Source organism: Schistocerca americana, chromosome 3, assembly GCF_021461395.2.
Source record: "Schistocerca americana isolate TAMUIC-IGC-003095 chromosome 3, iqSchAmer2.1, whole genome shotgun sequence".
Taxonomy (NCBI): domain Eukaryota; kingdom Metazoa; phylum Arthropoda; class Insecta; order Orthoptera; family Acrididae; genus Schistocerca; species Schistocerca americana.
The window spans coordinates 300964635-300988495 of record NC_060121.1 but is presented as its reverse complement, the minus strand read 5'-3'; the positions used below and the strand labels follow the sequence as shown (position 1 = coordinate 300988495).

At 43.5% G+C, this 23861-nt stretch overlaps 8 non-coding genes across 8 annotated transcripts; 3 read left to right on the top strand and 5 right to left on the bottom strand.

The window, feature by feature from the left end:
* Positions 1–291: 291 nt before the first annotated feature.
* On the bottom strand, positions 292–363 carry Trnaw-cca. The gene has a single exon. It is a non-coding gene; the product is annotated as a tRNA-Trp (tRNA).
* A 118-nt stretch (positions 364–481) lies between these two features.
* Trnaa-cgc lies at positions 482–553 on the top strand. The gene has a single exon. It is a non-coding gene; the product is annotated as a tRNA-Ala (tRNA).
* A 275-nt stretch (positions 554–828) lies between these two features.
* On the bottom strand, positions 829–900 carry Trnac-gca. The gene has a single exon. It is a non-coding gene; the product is annotated as a tRNA-Cys (tRNA).
* Positions 901–1218: 318 nt separating this feature from the next.
* Positions 1219–1290, bottom strand: Trnaw-cca. The gene has a single exon. It is a non-coding gene; the product is annotated as a tRNA-Trp (tRNA).
* Positions 1291–1408: 118 nt separating this feature from the next.
* On the top strand, positions 1409–1480 carry Trnaa-cgc. Its single transcript has one exon. It is a non-coding gene; the product is annotated as a tRNA-Ala (tRNA).
* A 275-nt stretch (positions 1481–1755) lies between these two features.
* Positions 1756–1827, bottom strand: Trnac-gca. The gene has a single exon. It is a non-coding gene; the product is annotated as a tRNA-Cys (tRNA).
* A 318-nt stretch (positions 1828–2145) lies between these two features.
* Trnaw-cca lies at positions 2146–2217 on the bottom strand. Its single transcript has one exon. It is a non-coding gene; the product is annotated as a tRNA-Trp (tRNA).
* Positions 2218–2335: 118 nt separating this feature from the next.
* Trnaa-cgc lies at positions 2336–2407 on the top strand. Its single transcript has one exon. It is a non-coding gene; the product is annotated as a tRNA-Ala (tRNA).
* Positions 2408–23861: the final 21454 nt, after the last annotated feature.

Sequence of the window (23861 nt, the reverse complement as noted above, 5' to 3'; positions counted from 1 at the left end):
TAAGGAAAAGTATTATACTCTGCCTGGCTAAAGACGTCTAATCGAGCAAAATATTGCGTAATCATTATCTCTCAGTTATATATTAGCGTTAAACGATATAAATATCAAAAATACTAGACACTTCGCGCCTGGAGAACGTGCGAGTCGGCGCCTTCACCTTAATGTCAGAACGCGAAAATTGCACTAGTAGCTTTTTTCAAGCAAGTTCTGTTCGTCCGTTCTCCGTAATCGTTTGGTATCTGATTAAACTGACATACTCGCCTATGGCTTCCGTAAACGAAAATTTCATTGTGACCCCGACGTGATTTGAACACGCAACCTTCTGATCTGGAGTCAGACGCGCTACCGTTGCGCCACGGAGTCGACGCTGCTTAGGTCTTGTCATGAATAGGTTCCTCCAACACTTACTGTACCGTTCAAACCTAAGAAATAATGACAGTAGGATCCACGAGGCACTCGTCCCAGATGTACTTGCTCTGGCGGGGGTGTAACTCAGTGGTAGAGTGTCTGCTTCGCATGCAGAAAGTCCTGGGTTCAAATCCCAGCTCCTCCAATTTTTGTTTCTCCGTGCAGCGGTACAAGAAAACTTTTGCCTATCACCATATTCTACAAAATTCAGTGTACAAGATTCTTCCGCCAAGCAAGTGGATTTCGTACAGTTCGACCTCATGGCGGGAGGACGATGACCTGCAAGACTCTGGGCTGCGATCCCCCCCATTGAAATGTTGCTCCAAAGCCTTCGGTATGGCGTGCAGGGTGCATCTCAAACATGCATTTGCAACTCACCGCGACAATCGTCATTTGTTTTTTCGAGATACTGAAAAATGAAGGGGGCACCCGGGATTGAACCGGGGACCTCTCGATCTGCAGTCGAATGCTCTACGACTGAGCTATACCCCCTTTCACGATCTTTCTGTTCCCATAACTTAAGGAAAAGTATTATACTCTGCCTGGCTAAAGACGTCTAATCGAGCAAAATATTGCGTAATCATTATCTCTCAGTTATATATTAGCGTTAAACGATATAAATATCAAAAATACTAGACACTTCGCGCCTGGAGAACGTGCGAGTCGGCGCCTTCACCTTAATGTCAGAACGCGAAAATTGCACTAGTAGCTTTTTTCAAGCAAGTTCTGTTCGTCCGTTCTCCGTAATCGTTTGGTATCTGATTAAACTGACATACTCGCCTATGGCTTCCGTAAACGAAAATTTCATTGTGACCCCGACGTGATTTGAACACGCAACCTTCTGATCTGGAGTCAGACGCGCTACCGTTGCGCCACGGAGTCGACGCTGCTTAGGTCTTGTCATGAATAGGTTCCTCCAACACTTACTGTACCGTTCAAACCTAAGAAATAATGACAGTAGGATCCACGAGGCACTCGTCCCAGATGTACTTGCTCTGGCGGGGGTGTAACTCAGTGGTAGAGTGTCTGCTTCGCATGCAGAAAGTCCTGGGTTCAAATCCCAGCTCCTCCAATTTTTGTTTCTCCGTGCAGCGGTACAAGAAAACTTTTGCCTATCACCATATTCTACAAAATTCAGTGTACAAGATTCTTCCGCCAAGCAAGTGGATTTCGTACAGTTCGACCTCATGGCGGGAGGACGATGACCTGCAAGACTCTGGGCTGCGATCCCCCCCATTGAAATGTTGCTCCAAAGCCTTCGGTATGGCGTGCAGGGTGCATCTCAAACATGCATTTGCAACTCACCGCGACAATCGTCATTTGTTTTTTCGAGATACTGAAAAATGAAGGGGGCACCCGGGATTGAACCGGGGACCTCTCGATCTGCAGTCGAATGCTCTACGACTGAGCTATACCCCCTTTCACGATCTTTCTGTTCCCATAACTCAAGGAAAAGTATTATACTCTGCCTGGCTAAAGACGTCTAATCGAGCAAAATATTGCGTAATCATTATCTCTCAGTTATATATTAGCGTTAAACGATATAAATATCAAAAATACTAGACACTTCGCGCCTGGAGAACGTGCGAGTCGGCGCCTTCACCTTAATGTCAGAACGCGAAAATTGCACTAGTAGCTTTTTTCAAGCAAGTTCTGTTCGTCCGTTCTCCGTAATCGTTTGGTATCTGATTAAACTGACATACTCGCCTATGGCTTCCGTAAACGAAAATTTCATTGTGACCCCGACGTGATTTGAACACGCAACCTTCTGATCTGGAGTCAGACGCGCTACCGTTGCGCCACGGAGTCGACGCTGCTTAGGTCTTGTCATGAATAGGTTCCTCCAACACTTACTGTACCGTTCAAACCTAAGAAATAATGACAGTAGGATCCACGAGGCACTCGTCCCAGATGTACTTGCTCTGGCGGGGGTGTAACTCAGTGGTAGAGTGTCTGCTTCGCATGCAGAAAGTCCTGGGTTCAAATCCCAGCTCCTCCAATTTTTGTTTCTCCGTGCAGCGGTACAAGAAAACTTTTGCCTATCACCATATTCTACAAAATTCAGTGTACAAGATTCTTCCGCCAAGCAAGTGGATTTCGTACAGTTCGACCTCATGGCGGGAGGACGATGACCTGCAAGACTCTGGGCTGCGATCCCCCCCATTGAAATGTTGGCGTGCGGAGTGCGTCTCAATATTTCGCGCAGTCAGATTGCTGACATTTTTCATACACCCTATGCCTGTAACCGAGCGGCAGCGAGCGGCAGTCGAGCAAAGCCAAGTCAGGAATTTTCAATTGTTGATTGATATGGGCAATCAGCCGAATGCCAGGTAGATAAACCAGATGACCTGTGAAACTATTGAAGCTTTGCATTCATGCTAATTCACCATAATTCGGGGCTTCAGTGTCTCTTGCATGCTCTCGGCGGTCTTTCCTTTTAAGCGGTCTTTCCTTTTAAATCCCCACTGGCAGCGTGACCCTACTTTATTTTCTGGGGTAATATGTGGAAATGCGATCCATTTGTTTTTTTTCTGTTATGTTTCAGGTGGCTTATTTGTGCACTGTGAACTTTGGTTTGCCTTGGCTATTGACTTATCCTTCCCAAATAAGACAGTATATCTTGCTAACCATGTCTTTATGTATTTGGGGCTGCCCTGACAAATCATCACGGCTGTAATGGGTACACACCTTGGTGCTCAAAAAGAAGGTGTGAACAGAAAAATTTAAGATGGGAGTGAATCGGCTTAGTTGTTTTATGAAAATTCAAATCTAAATATGGATGGTCGGCCAGGAATCTGAATCACCCTGTTCCAGACTAATAGTGCATTTTGTTAGCTTTGCACGCATTTAAATAGAAATAGAACAGGGTCATCACCAGCAAGATTAGAACTACTTGGAACATATTAAAAATGTGACAGTCTAAAGTAACTTTGATAAGGGGGAAATTCTTTAAAGGTACGTAAAGAACTAATCAAACCTAGTCCCACAGTTGTAAACATTTTCATCACATTTCTTTTGGCTAACTAGTTGATATTTTAGGTCTCAACACTTTGTTACAGGTCAGTTTACAGCTTCCAAAGAAACGTGTTCTGAATACTGTTGCTAACCGTATTAGTAGACTTTCCATGAAAAAGATTTCTGACACAGTGCCGTTCATAACACCGGTTTCATTTTCTTGGAATTAGCTCGTGTGTGGTCACGCTAACGACAGTGGCCGAGTGTAGGCGATACTGCTGCTGTGAGTGTCAGCAATACATCGATCGTGGGCCCTTAAATAAACTCGTCGTCGACAGGACTACTTGACCTGACAGTCCATTAACACAACGACGTTAGATGTCATATACAAGTGTTATCTTCTGCCGTAATTTATTTATCTCCAAAATTAATCACATCATCAAGCATGGCGATTATATCGTCAGGTCTATTGTGCACAGTACCATTTGATGACCAAAGTTGGCAGCGACATGTATCAGAATATAGGGTGGTTATAATTAAACATACAGGCCTGAAACACAAGCATCAGTGTGTATTACAGTTGCAGACAGTTAACATAGGTATAGACAAGGTGTGCAGCGCTTCACTTGTAAAACTGTTTTGTCAAAAAAACGGCAATAGCGCTGCTGGTCTTTGCGAGTGTCCACGATTTAAACTAATACGGAGAGGTCCTCCTTCTACACTGGGGTTGACGAACATTATTCGGAAGTTTGAATTAACTGGCGATCTGCGAACTGCTCCTGCGAGAGGCCGACGGCCAATTTCGTCACAAAATGTTGTAGAATTTACTGCTGACAGAGCTGAGAATGCTGGACGCAATGTGCGATTTCCACGCAGTGAACGATCTGCGTCACGACATCTGAACCTTCCATTGTCCACCGTCGTTTCGGGCAGCAGAATAGGCATCTCTAGTGCGATTCCAGGCTGTCGGTATGCAGATAACAGTCACATTGAGCAACATTTGTAACCTGGAACGTCAACATAGTATGCAGTTAACAAATGTCATCCTCTTACGTAGAAATTAAAGTGTGTTTCTTTCAAGTGTTTATTCGTTATTTCTCTTCCACATGTCCATACAAATGCTTCCACAGTGTTTCGGAGTCCTACGATCACTAGTTTGTCATGGGGACTTTCTCAAGAAGCAAAAGTTTAGTTTTAGCCACCTGTCTTAGCAATTCCAGTGACCTGTACCGGTGCAGTACCAGGGAGACGACACGCAAAGTATGTGCGGATGCACCGTAGTGAGACTGACGGTACGAAATGCATTGGAAATGTTATTTAATTAGACGTCTGTAGAAACAATAATTTCAAATCACATTTCATTCAATTAATATTCGCACGTCTTAATCTTAGAATTTAAGCAGCAATTTTGTTTTCTGATCAAGAAACAGCATAATGTATGAAGTCCGTCTATAATGTGATAGATTATTTTATTAAAAGTGCACTATTTTTATGGTACATGCATGTGTTTCTACACGCCCTGCTGATACACCCGACTTGAACATTATTTGCACGAGCGAATGCAAAAGTGCGCTTGGCACGCAAACTTTGTAGGAGAATGTATAATTTGTAGTATTCTGGTTTTCCTGTAACTACAACACTTATGACATTCATGCTCTTCCAACACGAACTGGTTCAGATTATCCGTGATATACATTCTTGATGACTAGCTTCAAAAATCATGATATACACAGTCTGGATAGCTGATTTGCAAAATCTAATTACTCTGAATACAATTGCCGTGTCGAGATTTTCGTGTTCATTATACATACAGGGGTTGGACAAAAACACGGGAAACACCACGAGAAGCGCGTTGTAGAACACAAATGCAGATGTTAGCCAAGTCTCGAGGTTGCACTGTTGTATTTCCCCACAAATGGAACCTGTGCAATGTCCTCAGTACGCTGCAAGTGTCGGTCGGGGTCAGAGCAGTGTAGTGTGTAGTTGTAAGCGTTTTGCGTTGGATATGAGTAAATTCGAAAATGGGCAAGGTGGGTGGTGCCGAAGTGCTCGGTGTTTGAATAGACACAGTATCGAACATTTACACCGCATAGAGGCAAAGGAGAAGCACGCCGTCCAATAAGTCACAATGCGTACTATAGTGTGTGTTGAATGATCGTGACAGTCGCTCTTTGAAGAAGATTGTAAAGAATAATAGCCGAACGGGGTAGCCGAGCGGTTCTAGGCGATACAGTCTGGAACCGCACAACCGCTACGGTCGCAGGTTCGAATCCTGCCTGGGGCATGGATGTGTGTGATGTCCTTACGTTGGTTAGGTTTAAGTAGTTCTAAGTTCTAGGGGACTGATGACCTTAGAAGTTAAGTCCCATAGTGCTCAGAGCCATTTGAACCATTTTTTGAAGAATAATAAGAGGATGACAGCTGTAAAAGTCACTGCAGCACTGAACTTCGCAAAACCAAACTCTGTCAGGCCTGAAAGATCACCAAGCGATCTGCTTAAGCAGGGAATTGCAAGGCGAGCTGGAATTCCAAAACCACTCACCAGCGATGCAGATGCCCGTAACAGGAAAATGTGGTGCCAAAAACATAAAATATGTACTGTGGACCAATGGAAGAGAATCATTTGGTTGGATGAGTGTTGTGAACATAGTTCCGTGTAGTCAGCACATACACAACTTTCCCACTAGAGCGCACCCCGCTAAGCACAACAGCGCAGGTGCAGCGCTCGTCCGTCTCTGCACTACGAAGTGGCGCTGCCTTAGAGACGGACCAAATCCTGCTTCCGCCGATCCGCGTATCAATATGTAACGCAGCCAATGAGATTGCTGCTGAAGTAGAACCTTTTCTCCTCGCGGATCACACTCGCGCAGTGATACCTGAATGCGCAAGGTATTGTAACGAGTGTACAGACCTCCGATTAGTCAGTCTGCATTAGTCTATACGAGTCTGCATTTATCTGCACTTGTCTGTACCAGTCTGCATTAGTCTCCATGAAGATAAATGAATAGACACTTTGTCAAGTATCAGAGATATGTGAGAATAAGATTAATGTACCAAGACCAAAGAAACTTCAGATTGTCAATTGTAAACAGCATCCACAATCAAGTTACGTTATTATTTTAATAACTGTGTGTGAAAATTAATCAAGTTCTGTTTAAAGTTGGCCGCCATCAAACTGCTACTCTAAGCGTGCAAGTGGCATTTCTATCGTCTCACCTAACGGCAGCAGATAAACACGCCACGATAAGACCACGAGACATATTGTTGACACTCGCCTACTTCGTTAGAGCGACAAGTCAAATAATCTGATGGTCTGTGTGCCGAAGGTCTTACAGTACGCACACCACAATGAGTCTCGTTGAACACTGTTTCCAGCTCGAGTTTACGTCCCAAGAGTGAAACATGCCGGGGGTCTGTGACTGTTTGGGCAGCCATATCTTGGTATTCCAGTGGCCTCATGGGTACCTGGCCAGGTCACATTATTGCCAAGGATTATGTGACCATTTTGACTGACCAGAACCTTTCCATCGGATAATATTTCTTCCCCAGTGCTGATTCCATGTTCCAAGATGACGGGGCCCTGATGGGCACAGCTCACATGGTCCAGGACTGATTTTGTGAGCACGAGGATGAATTTTCGCATCTCCCCTAACCATCAGAGTTTGCAGGAAGACGGTATAAGATACCCTTGAAAATAATACCGAACCTGCACTTACCCATTTCGAAAAGACTGGAAGCCGTTTTTATTGTCAATGCTTTTTCCTACACCGTGTTATGTATTGTACTGTATTGTTTTTGTTTCTTTTTTTGTGTGTGTGTTTCCATATTTCTGTCCTCACCCCGTATACGCTCGTGTCAGTGTATTTGTGTGTCCACAGAAAGGTGCAGTCGATTTCACAACTGTGTTTTGGGTGTCAAAGATCGGCAGAACTTAAATTTTTGTTGACGGGTTACCTTCTGACTGCTGTCGTTCTCCGTGCTGTTATTGTATTATATTGTTTTCTTATGAGTTTTCTAACTGGGAACAAACACATTCGCGTCACTCGCCAACTGTCTCGTCTCAGACTGATGCTAAGCAACTCTGTAGGCCCCTGCAGGGATCCCTCCATTGTTGAGGACTGCTTCAAGTCGCCTACTCTTAGACGACATGCGGAAAATAATCATAGTATAATTAAGGTAACTATCCAGCGGTGACAGCAGGGCATACACAGGCTGGGGCACCTGGAACAAAGCCCTGGGACCCCCGAGGACAAAGAGAGCGGAAGAAAGAAAGGAAAAATTGAAATGAAAAGGAAAATGAAAAAATTAGTAAAGTGGATCAGTCACGTGAACTTTTACACTACGTTCAAAGCAATCGATGTTGGTTCTGGATATACTTCAGAGGCAAAGGTGTGTTGATCATTTGCCTCTTTCTGCCAAGTCCAATCTGCAGCAGGACTGGAACACCTGTTAACTGAATCTACAGAACGAAAGGGGCTAGAAGTGAGCAAATGTTGCAGCCAGTCTATGGCGGGGCATCCTTCATAAGTGGCACGTACAGCTGTGTGCAATCACAATTTAAATTTACACTGAAGAATCAAAGAAACTGGTACACCTGCCTAATATCGTGTAAGCCTCCGTGAGCACGCAGAAGCGCCGCAACACGACGTGACATGGACTCGACTAATGTCTTGAAATAGTGCTGGAGGGAACGGACACCATAGACTTTCCATAAATCCGTGAGATTACGAGGGGGTGGAGATCTCGTTTGAACAGCACGTTGCAAGGCATCCCAGATATGCTCAATAATGTTCATGTCTCTGGTGTTTGGTGGCCAGCTGAAGTGTTTAAACTCAGAAGAGCCTTACAAGAGCGTTACTGGAGCTACTCCGTACCAATTCTGGACGTGCGGGGTGCCGCATTGTCTTGCTGGAATTGCCCAAGTGCGTCGGAGTACGCAATGAACATGAATGGCTGCAAGTGATCAGACAGGATATTTACGTACGTTTCACCTGTCAGAGTCGTAAATAGACGTATCAGGAGTCCCAAATCGCTCCAACTGCACACGCCCCACACCATTACAGACCCTCCACCAGCTTGAACAGTCCCCTGCTGACATACAGGGTCCATGGATTCATGAGGTTGTCTCATACCCGTACACGTCCATCTGCTGGATACAATTTGAAACAAGATTTGTCCGACCAGGCAACATGTTTCCAGTCACCAACAGTCAAATGTCGGTTTTGACGGGCCCAGGCGAGGGGTAAAGCTTTGTGTCGTGCAGTCATCAAGGGTACACGAGTGGGCCTTCGGCTCCGAAAGCCCATATCGATGATGTTTCGTTGAATGGTTTGTACGCTGACACTTGTTGAAGGCCCAGTAGTGAAATCTGCAGCAATTTAAGGAAGGATTGAATTTCTGTCACGGTGATCGATTCTCTTCAATCGTCCTTGATCCAGTTCTTGCAGAATCTTTTTCCGCCCGCAGCGATGCCGGAGAATTGATGTTTTATCGGATTCCTGATACTCACACACGGTACACTCGTGAAATGGTCGTACGGGAAAATCCCCGATTCATCGCTACCTCGGGGATGCTGTGTCCCCTGGCTCGTGCACCGACTATAATACCACGTTCAAACTCACTTAAATCTTAATAACCTGCCATTATAGCAGCAGCAACCGGTCTAACAACTGCAGCAGACACTTGTTGTGCTGCGCGGGATTAGCCGAGCGGTCTTAGGTGGTGCAGTCATGGACTGTGCGGCGGAAGTTCGAGTCCTCCCTCGGGCATGGGTGTGTGTGTGTTTGTCCTTAGGATAATTTAGGTTAAGTAGTGTGTAAGCTTAGGGACTGATGACCTTAGCAGTTAAGTCCTCCGCCACACACCGTTGGGTGGCTTGCGGAGTATAAATGTAGATGTAGATGAAAGTCCCATAATATTTCACACACATTTGAACGGAACCATTTTTGAACACTTGTTATATAGGAGCTGCCGACCACAACGCCGTATTCTGCCTGTCTGATGAAACTTTCAGAATCTGCGAAAGACGAAGTATCGACGGTAAGTTCTCTAACAAACGAAGAACAACAATAAAGAAATCTGAATTTAAATAACCTTAGAATGACGCTTCTTTTACCCCATGGTTGACAACATTTTTTCGCGACTAAATACCAGATTTTAAGTACCGGTAGGTAATGAAGTAAGTTACAAACACAGACAGTCAGCTGTCACAGTACGGTAATGTTGGTAAGAACTTCATCGTAACAGTTCGCTGTATAAGACTGAGCAGAACCGGTACCGTCTTATCACGATGTACGCTCAGCCGTTCTGGTGTATCTAGTAGAACTTGTGTCTCTTGCAAAAGCTGAGCGCTCTTTTTCCAAGCTAAACATATTTTAAAAACATAAGCTTTATACACTCACTAGCGAATGGTTATCTAGTTTCGTAGTACTGTTAGTAGGGGAAGGGCGGTGCGTATGGTTACAGGATTGTTTGACTGGTGAGCGAGTGTAAAAGTAGGCGGGAGAACTCGAAGGAAGACACCATTGATGTCCCCAGGACGTACGTGGAAATTTATGAAACCCTCTTTGGACGTAAAGCTGCAGCTTCACATCGTCGCCATTCGATGTGGTCTCTGTGACTTCTGTAGGTTGACAACAGCCTGCAAGACGCAGCTACTCCGAACAATCGGTATCAGGCACGCAGCCACATAAAAATTACAACTTCTGACGTAACTGAATATGTGTATGTCCAAAACACTGAATAATTCAATAACACAAATACTCAACTGTGATCAAGGCACCGATAGTCGTAGCCCGCACCAGTGTCCCGTTCAGAGAGGAAGTCCATATTGGTGAATAGGAGTAAATTCCTCCTGTCTTAAACACTGTTCCGTGGCGATGTCTGGCGCCGTCTCTGGGCAGCTGGTTTCCTTCGGACTCGTCATCAGCGTGGGTGGCGATTCCTTCGACGAACAGGTCGATGCTCCTCGGCGGTTGAGCTGCAAAGGAACTGCTGAATTCGGTGGAACTAGAACTGCCTGTTATAATACGGAATGGGCATACAGGGTGTTACAAAAAGGTGCACCCAAACTTTCAGGAAACATTCCTCACACACAAATAAAGAAAAGGTGTTATGTGGACATGTGTCCGGAAACGCTTAATTTCCATATTAGAGCTCATTTTAGTTTCGTCAGTATGTACTGTACTTCCTCGATTCACCGCCAGTTGGCCCAATTGAAGGAAGGTAATGTTGACTTCGGTGCTTGTGTTGACATGCGACTCATTGGTCTACAGTACTAGCATCAAGCACATCAGTACGTAGCATCAACAGGTTAGTGTTCATCACGAACGTGGTTTTGCAGTCAGTGCAATGTTTACAAATGCGGAGTTGGCAGATGCCCATTTGATGTATGGATTAACACGGGGGGCAATAGCCGTGGCGCGGTACGCTTGTATCGAGACAGATTTCCAGAACGAAGGTTCGAATCAATTGATAGGCGTCTTATGGAGCACGGAACATTCCAGCCTATGGCTCGTGACTGGGGAAGACCTAGAACGACGAGGACACCTGCAATGGACGAGGCAATTCTTCGTGCAGTTGACGATAAACCTAATGTCAGCGTCAGAGAAGTTGCTGCTGTACAAGGTAACGTTGACCACGTCACTGTATGGAGAGTGCTATGGGAGAACCAGTTGTTTCCGGACCATGTACAGCGTGTGCAGGCACTATCAGCAGCTGATTGGCCTCCACGGGTACACTTCTGCGAATGGGTTATCCAACAATGTGTCAATCCTCATTTCAGTGCAAATGTTCTCTTTACGGATGAGGCTTCATTCCAACGTGATCAAATTGTAAATTTTCGCAATCAACATGTGTGTGCTGACGAGAATCCGCACGCAATTGTGCAATCACGTCATCAACACAGATTTTCTGTGAACCGTTTGGCAGGCATTGTTGGTGATGTCTTGATTGGGCCCCATGTTCTTTCACCTATGCTCAATGGAGCACGTTATCATGATTTCATACGGGATACTCTACCTGTGCTGCTACAACATGTGCCTTTACAAGTACGACACAACATGTGGTTCATGCACGATGGAGCTCCTGCACATTTCAGGGCGAAGTGTTCGTACGCTTCTCAACAACAGATTCGATGACCGATGGATTGGTAGAGGCAGACCAATTCCATGGCCTCCACGCTCTCCTGACCTCAACCCTCTTGACTTTCATTCATGGGGGCATTTGAAAGCTCTTGTCTACGCAACCCCGGTACCAAATGTAGAGACTCTTCGTGCTCGTATTGTGGACGGCTGTGATACAATACGCCATTCTCCAGGACTGCATCAGCGCATCAGGGATTCCATGCGACGGAGGGTGGATACATGTATCCCCTTATCCTCGCTAACGGAGGACATTTTGAACATTTCCTGTAACAAAGTGTTTGAAGTCACGCTGGTACGTTCTGTTGCCGTGTGTTTCCATTCCATGATTAATGTGATTTGAAGAGAAGTAATAAAATGTGCTCTAACATGGAAAGTAAGCGTTTCCGGACACATGTCCACATAACGTATTTTCTTTCTTTGTGTGTGAGGAATGTTTCCTGAAAGTTTGGCCGTACCTTTTTTGTAACACCCTGTATATCCTGGTTTGCGCAGTGGTATGAAACTGTGCCCTACTTGTTTCACGTGATTGTTGACGTGCTACACCACTTCACTTGCTGACGGCCTCTGTTATAGGCCGCTTGAATGGCTAGCGGCCTCGCTTCGCCTGGCGAGTAGGTCGCCCGTGCTACCCGCGTTACTAGAGTGAAGGCTAGCCTATAGAGAGGAGTTACCATCACGTAACTCGCGATCACGATGTTTAACTGATCTTGTATTTCCCCCTTTTGAGGGGTATTTTTTGTACTTCTACTTCATGTATGCCGACGGCCTTGGCGTACTGGTAACACCGGTTCCCGTCAGATCAGCGAAGTTAAGCGCTGTCGGGCTGGGCTAGCACTTGGACGGGTGACCATTCGGTCTGCCGAGCACTGTTGGCAAGCGGGGTGCACTCAACCCTTGTGAGGCAAACTGGGGAACTACTTGATTGACAAGTAGCGCCTCCGGTATCGGAAACTCACATACGGCCGGGAGAGCGTATCCGCATCCGGTGACGCCTATGGTCTGAGGATGGCACGGCGGCCGTTCGGTACCGTTGGGCCTTCGTGGCCTATTCAGGAGGAGTTTAGTTTAGTTTTACTTCATGTATAGTCGGTCATTCTCCCTACACTCCATCTGCGAATGGAACAGGAACAGATTTTAATATGTGATTCGATAAAAAAAAATGTAATAGATGAACGTGTAGATATTTCCGCGGAAAATGAAAGAGTGCCAAGTATTAATTTTTCTAAAGTAATAGATCAGTCTGTATATACAAGTGCGCATTGAAGTTACAACACGAATGAAGGTCACTAAGCAGTAGCAGTAGCAGTTTACATCTTTTAGTTACAATGATGTATTAGAAATTGTTTCACTTCTCATCTGAATGTTCTGTGTCGTAATTCATTTACTTCTTACGTTTTCATTCTGAATGTATAATGATGCCTTACTAGCTAAATACAAATTATCAAATGAAACAGTTTGGTTTTATTGTTAATTAAAATGTACCTTTGGTAGTGTGCAATAGTTGTTATGTGCAATGATGTAGTGATGGATAGCTGTTTCAGGCAATGATAAATGAGATAAAAATTGTTGAGGCTGCATTTCACTTTACTAAAATATTAAAAATAAAATTTAATGCTTTATTTTTATTATTTATTTTAACTTTTTACTCTAGCCAGAGAGGAGAGCTTCCAGGATGCAGTGTAGTGCAGTGTGTGTGGTTGTGAGGGGAGGAGGTGGGAGGAGGAGTAGGGAATGGGGAGGGAGCAGGGTGCAAGAGGGGGAGGGGCCTTCACTTTGTGTACTTCACTTTATGTTCGTGTATAAGCATAACAGCTTCGTGATGCGGCCTAAGGGGACGGAATTAGATAGCTAGTAAATAATAAATAAAATAAACCAAAAGGAAAGGTTATAAAAGAAAATGACTTCTCTTTAGAAAGTATGTCATAATACTTCGAAAGTTTTATATTCTACTTTTGTAATGGTCTCCCAACCTTTGCTGCTATTAGTATTCCATGAATGTGACATTCTATTTTCAATCAAAAGCGCCTTTCTTCTGCTCCACATCATATCCTGTCTTATACAACCTACATTGAACCAGATCGTGATCTTTTTCCCGTCTTTTATTTCACACAAGCCGACATATCGTCTGATCTGGAAGCAATGTTCTTCGTGAGTTGGAGAGTAGGGGTGATCCAGAAACAAAAAGACAAAGTTCGGAGTAGGATGTTCCCCCGTTACTACAAACAAAAAGGGAAGAAAAAACATTTACGAGGGATTAAAAAGTAAAAAAAAAAAAGAAATAATATCTATTTGACTTTTGTATGAGATGCCTACAACCATTAACTGGATTACTCGAGTGAAAGGATTGTGTGCGTCCACCCAGAATTCCAGCCAATCAGCAACCTGCATCAAAGAGCCGAGACACACTGAGCGTGACGGATTTTTTATATCAGCCATCATGATCTATTGTTAATATCTGATCATGCGATACAGCGCCCGGGTTTTTAATAACACGACTGCCAGCGCAGGGGATTCTCTGAGTAGTAAACGAATTATTACTGTTCCAGATAACTGTAACTCGTTGAACTAACCTGCCGGTGATGCGGCCGGTGGAGCGATAGTATCTGGTCGTTGACAGAGGGCTGCAGGACACTGTCGCGGTAATGCTGCAGTGGTCAAAGAACGCCAGACTGCGCCCTCAGCCATCTCAAAGTATTTGAAAATACAGGGTGTATCAAGAAGAATGATTCGATTTAAAAAAAATCATAACTACGTATAATGTTATTTAAGATATTTCCGTGAACAACGTACTGTTGGAAAGAGCAAACCCTCAAGTTTCACATGGTTCCCGCTAGGTGGCAGCAGTGTGCGCCCACTTCAGTTCTAGTAAAAATGGTGTCGGAACAACAGAAAGCGTTTTGTGTCCTACGTTTTGCACAGTGCGTGCCAGTAATAACTGTTCAGCGTGACTTTCGTACTATGTATGGTGTAGGTTCTCCTCCAGCACAGAGCATTAGACGATGGCATGAACAATTCCGAGAAGCAGGTTGTCTGCGTAAACGAAAATCACCGAGCCGTCCCCGAGTGTCTGACACAGGCGTCGAACGCAGCCGCCATAGTTTCACAAGGAGTCCGCAGGAATCCACTCACCGTGCAGCTCGGTAGCTCAACATGCCCCCTGATATCCGTCTGGCGTGTGTTGCGTCGACATTTGCACATGACACCATACAAAAGTCAGCTACTGCAAGCTCTTCGAGAAGGTACAAACAGCAACCTGTGGATTTCTGCAATTTCGTTCTTGACAAGACAGAGGATGACAGTTTCCTTCCAAGCTTAGTGTTTAGCGATGAGGTAACATTCCATTTAAACTGTAAGGTGAACCGTCATAATACGAGAATATCAGGTAGGCCTACGGAACAATCACGTGAAGCTGTACAACATTGCACTCTCAAAAATTTAAGGTACTATGCGTAGTTTCACGGGATAGGTATATGGTCCATTGTTCTTTGCCGAGAATGCTGTTACAGGAAGCAGATATCTCGATATGCTTGACAACTTTCTTTTCCCACAGCTGGAAACTGATTCGAACTACTTCGTTTACCAACAGGATGGGGCGCGCCACACTGGCATCTGGAAGTGTGGGAATTTTTAAATCAAAGGATTACTGAATGAGGGATTGGTTGGGCTGGACCAAATGATTCAGCCCTACATTACTGGCCTCCGAGGTCACCGAACCTGACTGTACGTGATTAGCCGACCGCTGTGGCTGAGCGGTTCTAGGCGCTTCAGTCCGGAACCGCGCTGTTGCTGCAATCTCAAGTTCTAACCCTGCCTCGGGGATGGATGTGTGTGATGTCTTAGCGTAGTTAGGTTTAACTAATTCCAAGGCTAGGGGACTGATGACCTCAGATGTTAAGTTCCATAGTGCTTAGAGCCATTTGAACCATTTTTATTTATTTTTTTTTATTTTTTTTTATTTTTTATTTTTTTACGTGATTATTTCTTGTGGGGGTTTACAAAAGACTCTGTTTACGCACCTCTGTTATCAACAACAATGAATGAACTGAGACATCGTATAACAGCAGCTGCGGAAGCTGTAACTCAAGGCATGCTCGCTGCAGTGTGGGAACAATTTGAGTGCCACATTGACATATGCCGTGCTTCTCAAGGGCGGCGAATCAAAAAACAAAATTCATTGGGGGCGGTCTTGACTGCCTGTGCGTCTGACAGATTAAATTTACTTGACTGGAATTTGAACTGAATATTACTGATAGCTAGGGAATTACGGCACAGTACCTGTATAACACTAAGAATGATATATCGCTACCGATTTTCTAAAATTCTTGACCTGTGATTGGTAGTGGACTTCATCGAGTGATTTTATTAATGTGCTTGCTTGGTTGAAGTTTTATATCGAGAAGGAATATTCTTTGTTGTGAGTGAAAATATTAAAGTTAAAGAGACAGATTCTTTATTCCTTGCAAGAGCTATAGCTTCCGTGGAAGTGGCAACTTTTAGCAGTCGCAATAGTTGATATCTCCACACATTGAGTAGGTAGTCAGATTATTTGAGAGAGTATCCAGGGCTGCTTAACTGCAATAGTTAACAAAAATTACTAGAGGGGGGGGGGGGGGGATGTATATTTTCAGGCCCGTTTGTGTAGTGTCCACTTGGATCAATGATTCAAACTAGGTGCGTCCATGTTAGTAAGGGGTGTTGATGAACTGTGACCTAACCACTCAGGATAAATCGAAGCTCATCGATAGCTGGTGCGCCACACAGTTGCACAACCACCTTACAATCCAAGGCTGGAACCATGCGACTTCTTTTTGTCTCCTCACATAAGATTTGACCTTTAACGAGAGTATTTTGCGCTACCGAAAACGTCCAAGCTGCTGAGACAAGCACTTTGAGTAGTATCTGTGTTGAAGAATGCCAGCCCTGTTACACAATTTGAGGACGTTGCGACGTCCCAATTCGGTTCATGTCCGAAAGAATAGACACCATTGGTGACCTGCATCCGACTAGAACGAAATTAGAATTATATATTAATACCCTCAGCTGCTGACGGTGTTGATGTATATCAATGGGGATCTCGTGCTTACATGGCAGACGCTCTATCCATCTGAGCCACCAAGGGCACAGAGGATAGTGCGACTGCAGGGACTATCCTGCGCACACCTCCTGTGATACCCACTTTCTCACCTTATATGTCCACACACTACATTCGTAGTGTCCCTACTCATTACACGTGGAAGACATTCTTACCAAGTCCCGTAAGAGTTTGGGTAATATCTGTAAATCCGCACAGAAGAGGAAAGTCATGACCAGTATTGCCAGAACTATGTACTTATACCATTGATGACCTGCAGCCGTCTAGAACGAAATTAGAATTATTAATACCTTCACCTGTTGACGGGCATTGATATATATCAATGGGGACAGGTGAAAATGTGTTGCCCGACCGGGACTCAAACCCAGGATCTCCTGCTTACATGTCAGACGCTCTATCTATCTGAGCCACCGAGGGCACAGAGGATGGTGCAACTGCAGGGACTATCTCGCATACACCTCCTGTGAGACCCACATTCTTACCTTATATGTCCACACACTACATTCATAGTGTCCCTAGAGGTAGCTTTGGGTAGTTACTCGTAGATATTTTACGGCAGGTACTGTTTCCAGCAGTCTGTTATCATTAGTCTAGCTATACAATAGGGGATTTCTTTTCCTACGTATGCACTATATGTTACATTTTTTTTATGTTCAGGGTCAACTGCCAGAGCCTGCACCATTCATCAATTCTCTGAAGGTCATTATTCAAATCATTAGTATCTTTTGGTGTTGTTACTTTGTTACAAACAACCACACATCATCTGCGAACAGCCACATAAAGCATCCCACGCTTTTAGTAGATCATTTATATGTACTGTGAATAGTAACAGTCCTGTCATGCTTCCTTGCGGTACTCCGGAAATTACCTTTACACATATCGCTTTTGTACCGATAAGAACGACATGTTGATTTGGGTCTACAAGGAAATCTTTAATCTGGGCGCAAATCTGCTCCGATCCTCAATAAGCTAATTTTTTTTTTTTTTTTTTTTCACTGAACAGCAGTGCGGGATGGTGTCAAACGCCTTCCTGGAGTCAAGGTTCAAATGGTTCAAATGGCTCTGAGCACTATGGGACTCAACTGCTGAGGTCATTAGTCCCCTAGAACTTAGAACTAGTTAAACCTAACTAACCTAAGGACATCACAAACATCCATGCCCGAGGCAGGATTCGAACCTGCGACCGTAGCGGTCTTGCGGTTCCAGACTACAGCGCCTTTAACCGCACGGCCACTTCGGCCGGCTGGAGTCAAGGAACTTGGCACCAATCTGAGCGCCATTGTTCACAGAGCTGTGGATCTCATGGAGGAACACAGCAAGCTGAGTTTTGCAGGATCTCTGTTTGCGGAAAACATGCTGATTTTTATAGAGGACATTTTCCTTCCTTAAGAACTTCATAATTTGTGAGCATAAAACATTTTCCATAATTCTACAACAGGTTAAAGTGATCTGCGATAAATTATTGATAGATGGGGGAGCAAGTTCTTTCGCATAATCTTTGTAGAATCTTATAGATATCTCATGTAGTCCTAACCTTGATGCTGAGTGCCCCTAATCTCCAAACCATCAAGTGGTACAAAAATGGTTCAAATGGCTCTGAGCACTATGGGACTTAACTGCTGTGGTCATCAGTCCCCTAGAACTTAGAGCTACTTAAACCTAACCAACCTAAGGACATCACACACAGCCATGCCCGAGGCAGGATTCGAACCTGCGACCATAGCGGTCACGCGGTTCCGGACTGTAGCGCCTAGAACCGCACGGCCACTCCGGCCGGCCATAAAGTGGTCCTGACGCCTTTCCAGTACTAAGCAATTGTTGTTGATTTCCTATTCCATGATCAGTTATCTCAGTATCTGCCATTTAGAGCTCGTACAATGATTGAAAGGAGTGATTGTGTTATGATCTTCCTCGGTGAAACAATTTCAGAAGATCGAATTCAGTATTTCGCCCTTCTCACTGTTATATTCCATTTTGGTACCAGAGTGATCACTAAATGAATGAATAGATGATTTTGACGCTCTTACTGATTTTTATGTACGACCAAAAACGTCTTAGGGGTTTTGACTCAGATTGGTTGCAAAGCTTTACTTTCATAGTCGGTGAAGACTTCCCTCATTGGTCTCCTTATGCTCATGTTCACTTCGTTCAGCTTTTGTTTGTCAGCTTGGTTTTTACTTCTATTGAATCTGAGATGAAGTTCTCTTTGTTTACGTAGCAGTTTTCTAACACGTCTATTAGACCATGGAGGGTCTTTCTCATCTCTTAAGACCTTGCTCAGAGCACACTTGTCTAGGGAATATTGCATGATTCCTTTGATTTTTTTCCTTTTTTTCCCATATCTTCATCCTTGTCACCTAATATTTGATGCTGACTGCTTAGATACTCTGAAATTTGTTTGCTGTCACTCTTGCTGACCAAAAATATCTTCCTGCCTTTCTTAACATTCTTTGTCAGACCAGTTGTCAGACATGCAATCACAGCCTTTTGATCATTGATACCTTCTTCTGCTTGTTAATGATATTCTGCAAGTGCGGTCTGAAGCACTCTACCACTAGAGCTTCAGACACAGGCAGTTTTTGAAAGCATCTTATTACCATAACTCTGCTGTGACTGAGAGGGGGGATCATTCCATTGATGTTCCAAAGCGGCAGATTTGTGAGCTGTCATGGAATGGCAAATGCTGATGTTGAGGTGGCAGTCACATAGACTTGTACATGTTGTACGGTTTGGAAGGCATGGGGTATCATTACGGATGTGGCTGGTATTGATGACAATGCCAGGAAAAGCCATCTCCATTGAGAGTGAAGGTGAGGCAGCTGTGTGTCCCTCTGATGATTGCCAGGTCTCATCCAGTTTGTTGGCTCTAGCTGTGTGCCCACACAGTGGTACTGGCAGCATGCTAAGTGTGAGGTTGCTTCCTGTTATGAGGTGCCACCTGCACCATGTGGAAAAGGGTATGGGTTGGTTGATGGTGCACGAGTTGTACTAGGCACTTCACATTTGTTGGAATGGCATTTTGGGTTCTTAAAAAGACAGTTAATGCACCTTCTATTTGCCCAGATTGAACAGGGGATTTCATTTCTTCTTTGAGGCCCTCAACACGCAATCTGCTTCACCGTTCGATAGGGGTTGACTGTTGTGGTCAGTAACTGCGTATAACCCTGTTACAAGTGGAAAACTGATAATGTGGACTGAAGGCCAATAATGGGGCTATACAGTATGGGAGAACCCCTATGACAAGGTCAGAAAGGTTCTTTACTATGTGGTGCAGTGGTAGTGATGGATATATAAAAGTTTTGAGTAGGCTTCCATGATAATGAGGCACATCAAACTGAAGAAATGACCCACATAATCAATGTGGATGCTGTCCTGTGGACCTGGTGGGTGTCTTCCTGATGAAAAAAACTTGTGAGAGTTATGGCTGATGGTTGAAGTCAGGGCTTGCATGGGCTAGGTGCTAGATGCTCTGTCCATTACTCACCAACAAAAGTGGTTGTTGGTTGGACTCTCATTTCTAGAGTGCGCATACAATAACTTGATCTGTACCTCCATAGGTTGGGCAGTCCTAGACTGCAAGGAGCAAAACATCATATACAGGGTGTTACAAAAAAGGTACGGCCAAACTTTCAGGAAACATTCCTCACACACAAAGAAAGAAAATATGTTATGTGGACATGTGTCCAGAAACGCTTATTTTCCATGTTAGAGCTTATTTTACTAATTCTCTTCAAATCACATTAATCATGAAATGGAAACACACAGCAACAGAATGTACCAGCGTGACTACAAACACTTTGTTACAGGAAATGTTCAAAATGTCCTCCGTTAGTGAGGATACATGCATCCACTCTCCATCACAAGGAATCCCTGATGCGCTGATGCAGCCCTGGAGAATGGCGTATTGTATCACAGCCGTCCACAATACGAGCACGAAGAGTCTCTACATTTGGTACCGGGGTTGCGTAGACAAGAGCTTTCAAATGCCCCCATAAATGAAAGTCAAGATGGTTGAGGTCAGGAGAGTGTGGAGGCCATGGAATTGGTACACCTCTACCAATCCATCGGTCACCAAATCTGTTGTTGAGAAGCGTACGAACACTTCGACTGAAATGTGCAGGATCTCCATCGTGCATGAACCACATGTTGTGTGATACTTGTAAAGGCACATGTCCTAGCAGCACAGGTAGAGTATCCCGTATGAAATCATGATAATGTGCTCCATTGAGCATAGGTGGAAGAACGTGGGGCCCAATCAAGACATCACCAACAATGCCTGCCCAAAGGTTCACAAAAAATCTGTGTTGATGATGTGATTGCACAATTTCGTGCGGATTCTCGTCAGCCCACACATGTTGATTGTGAAAATTTACAATTTGATCACGTTGGAATGAAGCCTCATCTGTAAAGAGAACATTTGCACTGAAATGAGGATTGACACATTATTGGATGAACCATTTGCAGAAGTGTACCCGTGGAGGCCAATCAGCTGCTGATAGTGGCTGCACACAATGTACATGGTATGGAAACAACTGGTTCTCCCGTAGCACTCTCCATACAGTGACGTGGTCAACATTACCTTGTACAGCGGCAACATCTCTGATGCTGACATTAGGGTTATTGTCAACTGGATGAAGAATTGCCTCATCCATTGCAGGTGTCCTCGTTGTTCTAGGTCTTCCCCAGTCACGAGTCATAGGCTGGAATGTTCCATGCTCCCTAAGACGCCGATCAATTGCTTCGAACATCTTCCTGTCGGGACATCTTCGTTCTGGAAATCTGTCTCGATACAAACGTACCGCGCCATGGCTATTGCCCCCCGTGTTAATCCATACATCAAATGGGCATCTGCCAACTCCGCATTTGTAAACATTGCACTGGCTGCAAAACCACGTTCGTGATGAACACTAACCTGTTGATGCTACGTACTGATGCGCTTGATGCTAGTACTGTAGAGCAATGAGTCACATGTCAACACAAGCACTGAAGTCAACATTACCTTCCTTCAATTTGGGCCAACTGGTAGTGAATCGAGGAAGTACAATACATACTGACGAAACTAAAATGAGCTCTAGCATGGAAATTAAGCGTTTCCGGACACATGTCCACATAACACCTTTTATTTATTTGTGTGTGAGGAATGTTTCCTGAAAGTTTGGCCGTACCTTTTTGTAACACCCTGTACTAAAACTGAAACTTCATGGTCCAGTTTCTATAGAACCAAATAATGCGCCAATTGCAAGAAGACCAGCTGTTGAAAAGCAGTTGCTAAAGTTGTGAGGGTATGATATATCTAAGATGGGTAACAGTGATTATAAAATCCTGTGGCTAAGAAAAAAGTAGGTCACACTGTGGCGCAGCATGCAGCTGATCATATTGTACTTGATTTCAATGGCTGCTTCACTATCTGTGCAATCTGGATCTTCTCCTCTAACACCAGATTTTCTAAACTGTGCAAATGGGAGTTATCCTTAACAGATATTCTCCATTCCCATATCTACCCTGGAGGAGGGAGAATATAGAGTTCAAAATTATGTACTTGAATGGAATTATAGATGAAAAATTAATTAGGACCATCTGTAAGGAAATCAATAGAAACCAGAATCATTATGATAATTGGAGACTAGGGGAAGTTATTTTGATAAAAACCATTGTGAGAAAATTGATAAATATTACAAAATACACAAGATACTTCTATTTTAAAGAAAAAATTTAAACTCAGATCATTGGAAATTCTGTTGGCCAGAACAGCATACTATCAAACTTACCATATACATTCATAAAAATTATGGACAGCTTGGTGCTCAAAAATGCTTAAACAAACGACAGAAAAATGCATACTTTTATAATATGGCAAACAGGGACAGAAAACAGATGTCAACCTGTGAAAGATGTCAAAAATGAAAGCAAGTAACAGAACTTGTCAGGGATACATATAGAGCATATTCCAGAAAAAACCATGAGTCTAGTCACCATTAATTTGTATGGTTCACTACCATGAACAAAATGTGAGGGGTTACTGTTTTATATTTGTTATGACAGACATATTTTCAAAATACATAAAATAGGATCCCACTAGAAAAGCAACAAATAAAAACTGATTTTGAAAATAGAAGAGAGTTACTTAAGACATGTAGATACACATGAAGCAATAATGTCTGATAATGAATCACAGTTTGTCTGAAAATCTTTAAAGTCATTTATTGAAAGGGAAGGAATAAAATACATTTTAGTATCTGCTTACCATCCAGCCAGTAACCCTGCAGGGAGGTGCATGAGAGAAATCAGTAGGCTTTACCACACCTATCGTAGTCACAAAAACCCACCTTGCATTGAACACATAGCCAACTTTAAAGATGTGATGAATAGTTTTCAACATTCATCCATGCTATTCACCACATGAAATACTACTTCACACAAAAACTGCTAATCCTACTGATGAACTATCTACCCTTCTTCCTTGGTTGATCGTAAATCTTCCTAATCTCTATCAAACTCAGACTAATTTTGGATCCAGATTTTCTCCAATCATGTGAGTTGCAGGCATGTATACTTGAACCATTGTTGGGTTGGTTGCATTGTGATAAAAATACTCCCTCCCTGAACAGTTTACAGAATTTTACTCTTTGTCCTGTCTTCCTATTCATAATGAATCCTTGGAGTGCCTGTATTCTATTATGTGACTGGGAAAGAGCAATGGCTATGTATGAAACACCTACTGAATAGGATCTTCAGTCCTAAGTTAAAGTATTTGAAACAACATTATCATTTATGGGAGGTGCATGTGTTATGATCCAAAATATTAAAAAAAAAAAAAAAAAAAAAAAGACCCCTTGTATTTGCATTGCAGGTGTGACACAAGAAATTCTTAAAATTGTTTTTGAGGAAAAATGAGCCATACAATCACAGGTATGATTATAAAGTGTTTTTAAATATTTCAGAGTTCTTGGTCTGGAATCAATATTAATAAATTCATTACAAAAAAGTCAAGGAACTCATTGACCAAGTTGATTTTTCTCAAATATTCAATTCCATTCAAGGCAAGGGCACCCATTTAGCATTCTTAGTGAAATATGTTTACAGTATGTTGAGTTATTAGATTGAAACTCAAAAAATTTATTGTTTTCTTGATTTTTTTGAAAAGAGTGTACTACTTGGAGGCACCTGGCAGTTTGAAGAGCACTCATACACTTTTCTAACACCTTTGAGTACTGCAAAATTTTGTGTATTGTTGCTCCTAACTGGGTTTCACTCAAAGTGTT